Here is a 14941-nt window from a genome sequence, read left to right as displayed (position 1 = left end):
CTCCAGACAGGTTTTCAAGTCCTCTGGAGTTTTGCCTGTGTTTGTGTGCATCCCTCCCATTCTTGAGAGCGACAGCCTCCCTCCTCCTGCAGAGATGATACCATTTTGCTCTGGGAGGGGCTGGTGGAGTGCTGATGCCAACCCCCCCCTGCTGCTCAGGTTCCTGTTGCTCTTTTGGTTTTCTGCAGCAGGCAATGAAGTGCCAGCTCTTGGGATGAGCAGCCATGGGAACTGTGGCACCCTCTTTTTTTATCTTGCTGCTTCTTTCTGGTGGACCAGACTTGGGCCTCCGGTTACGCAGGAGGGTCCGCAGCCTTTGCAGCCTAGAACCGAGTGGAAAGAAGATGAGAGGTGAGGCTTGCAGGGTCCTCCTGCTCTTTGCCCCTAGACTGAGCTTGGGCCACCTGTTAGGAAATGTTGCTCTAATATGTCCAGCCAGTAGGTGGCACTAGCCTTTGCTTAAAAGGGTCAAATGAATGGTCCAGCACCTGGACTTATGAAGATACACACACAGGTGTATTGAAGCATTAGAGCATGCCCTGAGGACAACCTCTATTAAAAAGATGCTTGCCTTAGATAGAGAGGAGGAAGCCCCAAGGCTCTCCTGTAATCACAATAAGAATGATAGAATCAAAAAGTAGAAACCTCTATGGAATCCTACTTACATCTTGCTCCCTTTGTTTCTCTCACTAAAAGAAAGCCTAAGCACAAACACAGATGCACGTATGCACGCTTTCTTTCTATCTCTTTTTGTCAATATATTATACTCTCTCTATATACAACTATATATGTTGTATATACAACATATATACAACGATATATGTAATATAATAATAATATAATACAACTATATATGTTGTATATGTCAATATACAACACTGTAACAGAGCAGAGAAAAGCATATGCTTCTGCTCCCAGATAGCACCTCTGCTCATGTGACCGATGAGTGAGCAAAGGGGAGGTGTAACAAGTGAGGTCATGTCCCAATGGACCATTGTTCCTCCTGAGTTCCATTGTGACATTTCTCTGAGTGGCTTTTAATCTATGTTGAGCCTTTGAAATTACTTCTGATTTTCTAGATATGTTTTCAGTGGCTCTTGGACAACCGGTTCCATAATCAGAGTGGCACCTAGGGAATTTTGGAGCATAGACCTAAAGGTTTTTGAAGGCTCCTCTCTCACACACAAACACTATTTCACACACATTTTTAACGTGACCACACCACCTGGGACAGACAAAAAGGATTTGGGGACCCCCAAGGGGACTGGATGCCCTGGACTTCAGTCCGGAAGTCCAGGGGTGAGAGCGCCTCTGTCCATAGCCATGATAACCAAAATACTTTAGACTTATGACTAGAGAAAAAGAATGAGAAGGAATCAGAAAACCCTCTTTCTTTATTTTTGGAGGCAGCTTTGTTCTCCTGCCCAGATTGTCCAATTATTAAAAGTCACTCCTCAGTGCTAACTGCAGGGCCGGTGTTACCATCAGGCCAACTAGGGAGCTTCTTAGGGCGCAGAACTCAGAGGGGCGCAGAATGCAGACCTCAGAGGGGTCGCAAATAGTCTGGCACCGGCCCTGGCTAACTGGCCTACCCACAATTCTAAGTTGGCATTTCAAAGTAGTGCTAATGGACTGACAAGGCCACAACACCTATTTGCATGGCATTGCTTTGTTTTGCCTTCCCTCTGGGTCATATGATTAGTGCTGCTTATAGCAGATTCAAGCTATATGCAGCATTGTGCAACCCTCTTTTGAATGTAACATGGTAATAGCTTTCCTTTTCCACCGAGAGTTGAGAATTAACTTGAGCACAAAAAAGTTTACATAGCAAAATAATTGAGAAAATGGCTCCCTGTCTACAATCTAAAAATAAACACAACTGAAACACCATCAACAGCAATGTGAGAAATGTTACTTTCCAAGCCTTTACACCCCCAGATTCCTCCAAGAAGGGTTTTCACTGCTACCACTGGCAGTTCCAGGCAGGCTGGATGCCTGAAATAAAAGTACTTGAGCCCCCAACTCACACAAGCAAGTTCAATTGTGCTGCTGCTGCTGCTACTACTTATATACCACTTTTCAACACAAGTTCTCAAAGCAGTTTACACAGAATTTTTTTAAAAAATTAAGATGGTTTCCTGTCCCCAAAGGGCTCATAATTTAAACAGGAAAATAAGGTAGACACCAGCATGCTAATATGGGTTGTGGGCAACCCCCTACATTCCAGAAACTTTCAGTAGCATGATCTAAAGTGGAGTGGCCCCTTCAGAATGCAGTTTGTTCAGTACTAAAGATGTTATTCACTTCACCCCTCAACTAATTTTTAATTAAGATATATGGCATAGAGTTTGTGTTGGAGGAAATGACTTACAATGAAATGAACCTATGTCTAGGTTCTGGCTACATGTTGGTCAGTGAGAGACCTATAGAAACATGGTGCTGAGCGAGCAAGCTAGAAGCATTCTGTGGAGAAGGAGGAAGTCACTCCCAGGAAGTTTCTGAGTACATTCAATCAACTGAGGGGCCATAGCGGCAGAGATCATCAGGAAAGAGTAGGAGACCCTGACTGACTATCTCTACTCCCAATGCCCTAGTTGTCATTAGGGTTACTGGTGCAAAAGGTTGATGCCATGCAGAGCTGAATCTCCAACAGATTGCCAGTTATTGACAGGAGACTTATAGGTTTATAATTTTAAGGATCTAGTTTAGAACCTTTTTAGCCTACTTTCCAGTAGGCTTATGACATCACCCGGCATTCTGTGTCTGTGTGTGTGTGTTTGTCCATCCGTGTGTTCCCGCCCCCCATCAACTTCGCAACACCTGGACCAATATGAACCAGATTGGGTAGAGTTGTAGGGACACATAGGAACACCTCAACAGCATAGTCTGAGATGATGTCATCCCCCCCAATCAAAGATGGAGGACACGTAAACCTTTAGGCGCATGTGAGCTAACTTGTGAACCGCCTAACCGCTTTGAACCAAATTTGCTACAGCTGTTGAAACACAGGGATTTCCAAATGGCATGCCAAATGGCATCCCCCTGCTCACTTGGCAAAGAGGCACATTTTAACGTGGTGATTCTCTTTATTTAGCAGGGGGAAAGTAACTGGCCCTATTCACCCCAGCACAGTACCTCCAGTGACTGTTGCTGGTGTCTATCTTGTGTTGCTTTTTAGATTGTGAGCCCTTTGGGGACAGGGTTCCATCTTATTTGTTTGTTATTTCTCCGTGCAAACCTCCCTGAGCCATTTTTGGAAGAAATCGGATGAATGAATGAATGAAAGAATGAATGATGTCATCCACTCCAATTCGGGTTTGGTATTGGAGTCGCCTAGGCCTGTGGTGCTGGGCGACTTCAATGTTCATTTCGGGATCAATTTGGCCGGGGCGGCACAGGAGTTCATAGCGGCCATGACGACTATGGGCCTATCTCAGGTGGTCTCGAGACCGACACACATTGCAGGTCACACGCTTGATTTGGTCTTTCACTCTGATCAGGGTGGTGTTCTGTGGGTGGGGACTCCTGTGATTTCCCCATTGTCATGGATGGAACCTATTAGGATGGTCCGCCCGAGAAGGTTATTGGATCCCATAGGATTTCAAGAAGCCTTGGAGGGAATCAGTGTTGGCTCTGCCGGTGATCCTGTTGATGTCCTAGTGGAGAACTGGAACAGCAAACTCACCGGGGCAGTAGACATGATAGCTCCTAAGCATCCTCTCCGACCCGCTTCAAAACTGGCCCCTTGGTATACGAAAGAACTACAGGGGCTGAAGCAGCGATGTAGACAACTAGAGCGCAGGTGGAGAAAGAGTCGGCTTGAATCTGACAGATTGCAACATAGAACTCATGTGATAGAACTGCTCAGGTGATATGTGCGGCAAGGAAGCGATTCATTTCTACCTGTATTGTATCCGCAAGTTCATGTCCAGCGGAGTTGTTCATGGTTGTGAGAGGACTAGTATGTGCCGCTCCTCCCTTGAATCGGAATCTGAAACCATCGATTACCCGCTGTGATGTGTTTAATGAATTCTTAGTGGAAAGAATCTCTCGTATTCAGGCCGACTTGGATTTTGTCTCCACACTTACTTCAGTATCTGCTGTGGAGGTATCCAGCGACTCCTCTTACGTGGTTAGGTTGGATCAGTCCCAGTTTGTGACTCCTGAGGATGTGGACAAACTGATTGGAACGGTGCGGCCCACCACCTGTCCTCTTGACCCTTGCCCAACATGGCTTATACTATCAGGCAGGGGGGTTGTTGTAGAAGACCTGGTAGAGATCATAAATGCATCTCTGAGGGAAGGTAAGATGCCTCCTAGTCTTAAGGAGGCAATTATTAGACCGCTTCTGAAGAAGCCTAGCTTGGATCCCTCAGAGCTGAGTAACTACAGGCCTGTCTCCAACCTTCCGTGGCTGGGCAAGGTGACTGAGAGGGTGCTGGCCTCCCAGCTCCAGGTGGTCTTGGAGGAAACTGATTATCTAGACCCATTTCAAACTGGCTTCCAGGCTGGCTATGGGTTGGAGACTGCCTTGGTCGGCCTGATGGATGATCTCCAATTGGGAATGGACAGAGGAAGTGTGACTCTTTTGGTCCTTTTGGACTTCTCGGAGGCTTTCGATACTATCGACCATAGTATCCTTCTGGAGCGTCTGAGGGGGTTGGGGGTGGGAGGCACTGCTCTGCAGTGGTTCCATTCCTACCTCTCGGGCAGGTTCCAGATGGTATCTCTTGGAGACTGTTGTTTCTCAAAATCTGAACTTCGGTACGGTGTCCCTCGGGGCTCCGTATTGTCTCTGATGTTGTTTAACATCTACATGAAACCGCTGGGAGAGATCATCAGGAGATTTGGTTCAGGGTGCTATCAGTATGCTGATGACACCCAATTTTTTTCTCCATGTCGGCATCATCAGGAGAGGGCATAACCTCCCTAAATGCCTGCCTGGAGGCAGTAATGGGCTGGATGAAGGATAACAAACTGAGACTGAATCCAGATAAGACGGAGGTACTCATTGTGCAGGGAGAGACGATTTTGAGAGACGATTTTGAGAGACTCGAGAGACGATTTTGATCTGCCTGTTCTGGATGGGTTCACACTTCCCTAGAAGAAACAAGTACGCAGTCTAGGGGTGCTTCTGGATCCAAGTCTCTCCTCGGTGTCCCAGGTTGAGGCAGTGGCCAGAAGTGCCTTCTATCAGCTTTGGTTGATATGCCAGCTGCGTCCATTTCTGTGGACGCAGCTGGCATATTGAGATAGACGACCTCAAAACAGTAGTACATCTGCTGGTAACCTCCAGACTGGATTACTGCAATGCGCTCTATGTGGGGCTGCCCTTGTACGTAATCCGGAAACTACAGTTGGTCCAGAATGTGGCAGCCAGGCTGGTCTCTGGGTCATCTAGGAGAGAACATATTACTCCCGTGTTGAACGAGTTACACTGCCTGCCGATATGTTTCCGGGCAAAATTCAAGGTGTTGGTCATAACCTATAAATCCCTAAACAGCTTGGGCCCTGGGTAAGAGAACGTCTTCATCATGAACCCCACTGCCTGTTGAGATCATCAGGAGAGGTCCGTCTGCATTTGCCACCGGCTCGTCTGGTGGCTACTCAGGGACGGGCCTTCTCCGTTGCTGCCCTGAGGCTTTGGAATACACTCCCTGGTGAAATAAGAGCCTCCCCATCTCTGACAACTTTTAAAAAGTCTTTAAAGATGCATCTCTTCACCAGACTTTTAACTGATATTGTTTTGATTGTTTTAATGTTTTTAGAATATTGTTTTAAAATTTTAAATTGTGTTTTAAATTTCTGGCTTTTAATTTTTGATTTTAATTAATGTTTTACTTTTTAATCTTGCTGTAAACTGCCCAGAGATGTAGGTTTTGGGCAGTATAAAATATTCATCATTATCATCATCATCCCCCAGTGAGGCACTACCTTGGCGTGGTTGTGGGGCTTGTTTGCTCTGATGAAGGTGAGAGCTATGCCAGAGGTCCAACCATACTGGACTGGTCTCACCAGAGGAGCCAAAGAGTGCCTCTCCCATCAACAATATGGTGATACATAACTTTAATAAATCTATACTGGATTGGTCGTCGCCTGGGTCAACAAGGACTGTGCCAGATGCTATAGTCCCTGGACATCTGGTGGCAAGTGGGCAACAGGACTCAGGATCTTCAGTTGAGCAACCAGGGCTGGAGACAGCAAAGTTACTGGAAGAAACGTCGCTTAACCGGAAAAAAAAAATACGAAAAATGCCAACAAGGAAATAATGATCTGCTATTACAAGTATAGTCCAACTAGAAGAGGTTATTTTAAAAGAATGTACCAAATTTGGAAAGAGAAGCATCCAGACACAGAAATAACAGAACAAAGGCTAGCAGACCAGAGAAGATTCATAATTAGAAATAAAGTATTCACAGGAGTTGAGCTGGAAGAACTGCAAAGAGCAACACAGGCTAAAGATATGGAAGAAGAATTATCACCAATTGAAAAAGTTGCTCAGGCGCAGGTGGAGGAGGTGTTGGAAATCGAGGATGCCACTGTTGCTGAACTGTTTCAAAATCAAAAACAGGAAACCTCCCCTTTGCCTTCACCTCAAAAATCCGAATGCCGTTTAACAGAAAAGCAACAAGAACTAAAGCAAAAAATAACTGAGCACATGAACCAAACAACCACCAGGGTTCGACTTCCAGCTCTAAAAACAGTTGCCAAAAAACAACTTGCTCAGGCATTAAAAGATGTCAATGCTGCACTTGCAGAAATAACAACCAAGAATTTGCAAGAAACAAACCAACTAATGTACAGTGCAGCAACAATAACAACACAAGAGCTCGGATATAAGATCAGTGGACCTGTCAAAAAAGAAAGCAGTAGATCACCTCAATGGAAGATTAGATTAGAAAATAAAATCACCAGGCTTAGATCAGATGCTAGTAAATTGAAAGATATGAAAGACAAGAAGCTGAAGAATGAAAACACCAAACAGTATCTGATCCAAAAATACCACCTAGATTCAAGGAAAATTAGAGAAGTCCTGGAAATAATGAAGCAGCAAATAACAGCAGTGTCAAAGAAGATTAGCAGATATGAAGCCAGAATTACACAACACAGGCAGAATCTCCAATTCCAGTTGAATCAGAGACGTTTCTACCAAAGCATAGAAGGAGAAACTGCAAGAAACCTAGAAACACCAAATAAAGAAGAAACAGTGCAATTCTGGCGGAAATTATGGGACAATCCAATAGATTATAATAAAAAAGCAGGCTGGATGAAAGAGGTCAAAAATGTAACCAACAAATGCAAGATCTAATAATAACACCAGAATTAATAAGTGAAAGAGCAAAGATAATTAAAAATTGGACTGCGCCAGGAGACGATGAACTGCATGGCTTTTGGCTTAAACACCTAACAAGCCTTCATAAACAACTATCAAAACAGTTCAATCACATTATGAAAGGCAGTGATATTGAACAATGACTAACAACTGGCAAAACTCATCTCATCATGAAAGACCCAGCAAAAGGTGCAGTTCCAAGTAATTATAGACCGATCACCTGCCTGCCAACCATGTTCAAATTATTAACTGGAATAATAGCAGATGAAGTGATGCAACACTTATTAACTAACAAACAGCTTCCAGTTGAACAGAAAGGAAATTGCCCGAACACCAGAGGCACAAAAGACCAGCTGCTGATTGACAAAATGATTTTAGAAAATTGCAAGAGAAGAAAAACAAATCTAAGTGTTGCATGGATTGACTACAAGAAAGCCTTCGATTCATTGCCTCACACATGGATACTAAAATGTTTAGAAAAAACTGGTGTCAGCAAAAACATTCAGATCTTTATTTTAAAAAGCAATGAGCATGTGGAGTACACAGTTAACAATCAATGGTGAGGCACTTGGACAGGTTAGCATTAGAAGAGGCATTTTCCAAGGGGACTCACTATCCCCTCTATTGTTTGTAATCACCATGACCCCACTTTCACAAATACTCAACAAAACAGGCCTCGGATACCAAACATCTAAAATATCCAGTCAAATCAACCATCTGCTGTACATGGACGATCTGAAGTTGTATGGAAAGTCCCAGTCAGAAATTGAATCACTGCTAAATACTGTCCGTATAATCAGTAGCGATATAGCAATGGAGTTTGGACTAGACAAGTGTGTTGCATTAATAATGAACAGAGGGAAAATAACAAAAAAAGAAGGAATAAAACTGCCCAATGGAAGCAACATCAAGAACTTGGAAGAGAAAGAACCTTACAAATACTTGGGCATTCTCCAGGCTGATAACATTGCACACACTGAAGTTAAAAGAAAAATTGGAAGTGAATACATCAGGAGAGTTAGAAAAATCCTCAAGTCCAAACTCAATGGCCGGAACACCATACAAGCCATAAACACCTGGGCTATACCTGTTATCAGATACACCGCAGGAATAATAGACTGGACCCAGGCAGAGCTAGAGACGCTAGATCGTAAGACCAGGAAAATCATGACCATCAGTCATACTCTGCACCCCGCAGTGATGTCGATAGGCTCTACCTCCCTCGCAGCTCAGGTGGAAGAGGAATGCTGCAAGTCCATCAAACAGTAGAGGAGGAGAAAAGAGGCCTTGAAGAATATATCAAGGACAGTGAAGAAGATGCACTTCAAATGGTCAAGAACGAGAAACTATTCAACACCAATGAAACAAAGCAGGCCTACAAGAAAGAACAAGTCAAGAACCGAGCAGAAAAATGTTGAAATAAGCCCCTGCATGGTCAATATTTGCACAATATAAGTGGAAAATCAGACATCACCAAGACCTGGCAATGGCTTAAGAATGGCAACTTGAAGAAAGAAACTGAGGGTTTAATACTGGCTGCACAAGAACAGGCACTAAGAACAAATGCAATAAGAGCAAAAGTCAAAAAATCCACAACAAACAGCAAGTGCCGCCTTTGTAAAGAAGCAGATGAAACAGTGGACCACCTGATCAGCTGTTGTAAGAAGATCACACAGACTGACTACAAACAAAGGCATGACAAGGTAGCAGGGATGATACACTGGAACATCTGCAAAAAAGACAAGCTACCTGTAGCCAAGAATTGGTGGGACCATAAAATTGAAAAAGTTGAAGAAAATGAAGATGTAAAAATATTGTGGGACTTCCAACTACAAACAGACAAACATCTGCCACACAATACACCAGATATAACTGTAGTCGAGAAGAAAGAAAAACAAGTCAAAATAATTGACATAGCAATACCAGGCGATAGCAGAATAGAAGAAAAAGAAATAGAAAAAAATCACCAAATACAAAGATCTACAAATTGAAATTGAAAGGCTGTGGCAGAAAAAGACCCAAATAACCCCAGTGGTAATTGGCGCCCTGGGTGCAGTTCCAAAAGACCTTGAAGAGTATCTCAACACCATAGGGGCCACAGAAATCACCATCAGCCAATTACAAAAAGCAGCTTTACTGGGAACAGCCTATATTCTGCAACGATATCTATAACAACAGCAACAACATTGACAATAAAATTCAGCCATCCTAGGTCCTTGGGAAAGACTCGATGTCTGGATAAAACAAACCAGTCAATAACACCTGTCTGACTGTGTAAATAAATAATAATTTATTATTATTATTATTATTATTATTATTATTATTATTATTATTAAAGATGGCAGCCACATGAACATCTGAGGAGCAAGTGGTCTAATTTTTGAACTGTCTAACCAATTTAAACCAAATTAGGTACAGTTGCAGTGAGTGACGCATAAGAAAACCTCAAGGGCATTGTTTGTGATGATGTCATCCACGCTGATCCAAGATGGCGGACGGACTAACTTTTAGGCTCAAGTGGGCTAACTTGTGAACCACTTAACCGATTTGAACCAAATTTATTACAGCTGTAGCGACACATAAGCATGTCCTAATGGTGTGGTGTGTGTGATGTCATTCACTTTAATTCAAGATGGTGGCCACATGAACATCTGAGGCACAAGTGCGCTACTTTGTGGACTGCCTAACCTATTTGAACCAAATTGGGTATGTTTGCAGTGAGTGACACACACAGACACCTTGATGGCAAAGCTTGTGATGATGTCATCCAATCCGATTTAAGATGGCAGACGCATAAACTTTTGAGGCCAAAGAGGGCTAACTTGTGGACTGCTTAACCGATTTGAACCAAATTTGCTGCAGCTGTAGGGACTCATAGGGACACCTCAATGGCATAGTTTGTGATGATGTCATCTACCCCAATCCAATGATGGTGGACGCGTGAACATCTGAGGTTCAAGTGGGCTAACTTGTGTACTGTCTAACTGATCGGAACCAAATTACGTACAGTTGTAGTGAGTGATACATAGGGACACCTCAGTGGTGTAATTTGTGACGATGCTATCCACCCTGACCCAAGATGGTGGAAGCATAAAGCTTTGAGACTCAAGTGAGCTAACTTGTGAACCGCTTAACCAATTTGAACCAAATTTGTTACAGATGTAGAGACACATAGGGTTTTCCAAGTGGTATAGAAATTGAATAAAAAAATAAATAATAAATGGTGTGGTGTGGTGTGTGATGATATCATCCACACCAATTCAAGATAGTGGCCACGTGAACTTAGGTGCAAGCGGGCTAATTTGTGGGCTGTCTAACCAAATTAAGCCAAATTAGGCACAGTTGCAGTGAGTGACACATAGAGACACCTCAACGGCTATCTGGTTGACTGGGTAGTTTGTCGTGATATCACCCAACCCGACCCAAGATGGCAGATGCAAAAACTTTTGAGGCACAAGTGCACTAACTTGAGGACTGTCTAGCCGATTTGATCCAAATTGGGAACAGTTGTAGTGAGTGACACACAGGGACACCTCAATGGTGCAGTTTGTAGTGATGACATCCACTCCAATCCAAGATAGCAGACATATGAATATTTGAGGCACAAGAGATCGAACTTGTGGACCTTGATTTGCACCAAATTTAGTCCAGATGAAGAGACAGTGAAAGGAAAGTAGGCTGATTGGGTTTTGCTAGATCAACTTGTTTATAAAGTGTTTTAAGCCAGCTTTGGGGAATACAGCCAAAAATATCAATATGGGTGAACAATGAAGTGAGAGGTTTTACTCACCAGTGAACATTAGATTTGAACAATTCAGAAGGAATTGACCTGGAGCCATCTCAGATTTTAACCGTGCTATAAAATTGAATATCTCCGTCTCTGAGACTGGTTTCTACTCAGGCAACCCTTCAGTGGGGAACTCTGATTTAACATTCTGAATAGGGAACCGGCTGGACAGCACACTTTACCTTTAATTCTCTGGCAGAACCATTAAAAGTGGGGGGAAATGTTCCCATGTGATTTCAGGAATCGTTTGCTATGTCATAACCAGTAAGTGTTGCTGTGATCATTTGCCAACACTTTACTGTTCTTATTTATTGTGGCCATTATCAATATTTGCCAGCTGTTTTTTTCTGCTGTTTTCTTTCTTGGTTAAGAGATTCTTATAATTTTTCCTCAGCTGAACATGGGTATGTGGTAATACTTTGACACTAGAAGCTCTGTATTGCTAATATTGATCATGAACATTCCCTTCAGTTTTATACAAAGCGGCAGACCTCCCCTTAGCCCAGATTAGCGGAGCGAGTGCTCCGCTAACCCCGGAATTTTGGTCGTGTGTTGCCATGGCATGGCTCTGCACTGTGGCAAAACACAAGTAGACCCCTGGCGGAGAGCGTAATGCAGCCTCCCGGCTCAGGGGTCTCTCCAGCATGCTCTGCGCACTCGCGTGACGCCGTGTGGCCCCTGATCCCTTGCCCGCTCTGTGACAGAGCCGGCAGTTGGTTCGGCCGCCCAGGGCTACTTCCCTCATCCTCTGCGGGGAGAGCGGCTTAAGCCCGCTCTCCCCGCAGAACGCTATCTGGCGGGTCTCACTGATCGTGAGACCCGCCTCAATCTCTATCAAACTAATGATTTCCCCTTATTGAGTTGAAACATCCAATTGACAAGGTAATAGTCAAACGTTTATAGAGAACTACAATCACGGTATCGTAAGCTACTAATGCTGAGACTAATGAATCACTTTCTATGGCTTTAATGATAAAAGAGCAGGACATTTTAGTAGAGCATATTGTCAAGTTTAAATGACCACCTAAATCTCCTTGAATTGATATTTTCAAGAGCTTTAAGATAGGCTCACAATACTTTTTGTGGAAAGGGGAGACTGGCACGTTCATTCTTAATTTCAATGGTCTGCTGATGGTCACTAAAGACCTGGGTATTTATTGTTAAGCTATTGACAGTCATTTGACTTGGAGATTACCATCTCATCAATAGATCAACTTCCTGCTAGAGTGCTATAAGTATATTTGCCAGTAAGGTCTCCACAAGTGGAGCCATGTAAGTGTCTCAAGCGACTCCTCAATTTAAATTGAAATCATGTAAAACCTGCAGCATTGATAATATTGTCTTTAGAGTTTCTCAGCTTTACTCCAAAGTCCTCATCATTTCCTCCTGCTTTATTAGACTTAGAGGAATAAAAGATATAATCCGTTCAAGCATTGAAATCTCCAGCCATGACCACGTAAGCTGATGTGTGTTGAATTCCTGACTTCAATAGACATTGTTCTTGATTAGTCCAGCAGGTCCCCTTACAATTTTTTGAATTGGCAGGTTGGAGAAATATAACTAATAATCAGAGAAATATGTCTAATTTTAACAATAAAAGTTATTGCTACTGCCTAAATAAGCTAGTGTGGCATTTAAAGTAGAAGCTAGAACGTTGGCATCTCATCCACATGGTCTATGTTTCTGCTCGGCTGCAACTGCTTCTAATGTCAAACCCTGATGCCTATTTAATTCTATTCTATTTTGGGCCCAAGTTTCTTGAAATCATAATATATCAAACTGATGTATATATTCTAAGAACTCATTGAAGCTATTCTCACGAGCAGCAAAGACCAGGCGAGGGAAGCCCATCCCGGTTTTTGCTGCTCTTGAGAACCGCTGGGAGCCACACGACTCCCGGTGGTGGCGCAGCAGTGAGGCCTCTTAGGTAGCCCACCACTTCACGCACGTTTTGGCCGCGAGTGTGCCCAAACACCGGGCTACATGATCGTGTGCCTGCTGCAGCTGCTTGCAGCCGCGGCGGACAAACTCAGGGGGGAGAGGGGCTCCCAGGAATGCACCGCGCACTTGCACAGTTATGATTGGGGCCCTGGGGGTGGGACACCATGCGGCAGTGCTTCCCTGCACCAGACCCCCGGAGCTGCTGGGCAAGGCCTGGCGAGGCACAGGTGGCCCGCAGGAGAGCCAACACCCATCTGGGAGGGCGATTTGCACGCCCAGAGACCTCACTGTGTTCCTCTGTGGGGAGGTAAGCGCTTTCAGGCTTCCTCCCCGCATAAGAAGGTAGCCCTTCTCGCCCATCGTGAGATGGGCTTCATTATTTGCTGTCTTATTAGCCCATCCAGCTAATTCCATGAAAGAAAGTAGAAATAACTGGAATATGTTTTGGATCTTAGATTGTCTACGTGTAGGTTCAGTTATTCCTAGCTGATTAACGTAGGTACTGCCATTCTTCTGAGTTTTGGGGTTTATTCTGATTTCTGAGCCTTCATTTCAGTAAGTGATTTCATAGGGTTTGAGCTCAACCTGGTTAGTTATGTTGGGGACTTTGGCTGCTATTCTTGAAGGAGCATTGATTTTAAATTAACTAATACTGAGTCAATTTCCTTTGGAGAAAAATGGCTACTGACATCGATTTACTTTATTATTCTTATCAATGGTAATTTGTGGATGTACTACTGCACGTGTTTGTGGATTTTCTGAAAAAACGGTCAAATCCTCTTCAGTTGTCTCTTCATTTCTTTTACTAACGCATTCTAAAGACACTGATCTATTTATAATAGCTTGTTGTTCAATTAAAGCAAGATGGAGAAGGATTGAAATAGTTGTTGTTCTTCAGGTTCTGGGCTTTCTATTTGCAAAGATCTATCACTTAAAACCCTTTTTGACAGAACTTGTTTCTGGACTCAGAATTGCTTCTTTACCTGGATTAATTAGTGACATTCTTTTCACGTTAGGAGGAATCTTGATAGTGTTAGTAATGCTAGGTGGTTGTTTAGCTAAATTACTTATAGAACTAGATAAAGGTTTTACAAACCTCGCCAGGCCTCGCCCCGCTGCTCCGGGGGTCTGGTGCAGGGAATCACTGACGCATGGTGTCCCACCCCCAGGGCCCCAATCACGAATGTGCAAGTGCGCGGTGCATTCCTGGGAGCCCGCCTCCCCCCTGAGTTTGTCCGCCGCGGCTGCAAGCAGGCACACTGCAAGCGAGGCACACTCGCGGCCAAAACCTGGGTGAAGTGGAGGGCTACCTAAGAGGGCTCACTGCCGCGCCACCACTTGGAGTTGTGTGGCTCCCAGTGGATCTCACGAGCAGCAAAAACCGGGATGGGCTTCCCTCGCCTGGTCTTTGCTGCTCGTGAGAATAGCTTCAATGAGTTCTTGGAATATATACATCAGTTTGATATATTATGATTTCAAGAAACTTGGGCCCAAAATAGAATAGAATTAAATAGGCATCAGGGTTTGACATTAGAAGCTGTTGCAGCCGAGCAGAATCGTAGACCACATGGATGACTTGCCAGCGTTCTAGCTTCTACTTTAAATGCTACACTAGTTTATTTAGGCAGTGGCAATAACTTATATTGTTAAAATTAGACACATTTCTCTGATTATTAGTTATATCTCTCCAACCCACCAATTCAAAAAATTGTAAGGGGACCTGCTGGACTAATCAAGAACAATGTCTATTGAAGTCAGGAATTCAACACCCATCAGCTTACGTGGTCATGGCTGGAGATTTCAATGCTTGAACGGATTATATCTATTCCTCTAAGTCTAATAAAGCAGGAGGAAATGATGAGGACTTTGGAATAAAGAGT

At 43.7% G+C, this 14941-nt stretch overlaps 1 protein-coding gene across 7 annotated transcripts in view; it reads left to right on the top strand.

Moving 5' to 3' along the window:
* The window catches only part of LOC128340841 (uncharacterized), an 86614-nt gene that overhangs the window by 32788 nt on the left and 38885 nt on the right, over positions 1-14941 (top strand). The gene's annotated exons all lie outside the window — the stretch shown is intronic.

This window comes from Hemicordylus capensis, chromosome 1 (genome assembly GCF_027244095.1).
Source record: "Hemicordylus capensis ecotype Gifberg chromosome 1, rHemCap1.1.pri, whole genome shotgun sequence".
NCBI classification, from domain to species: Eukaryota; Metazoa; Chordata; class Lepidosauria; order Squamata; family Cordylidae; genus Hemicordylus; species Hemicordylus capensis.
The sequence above is the reverse complement of the archived record's forward strand: the minus strand, read 5'-3'. Positions and strand labels throughout refer to the sequence as shown.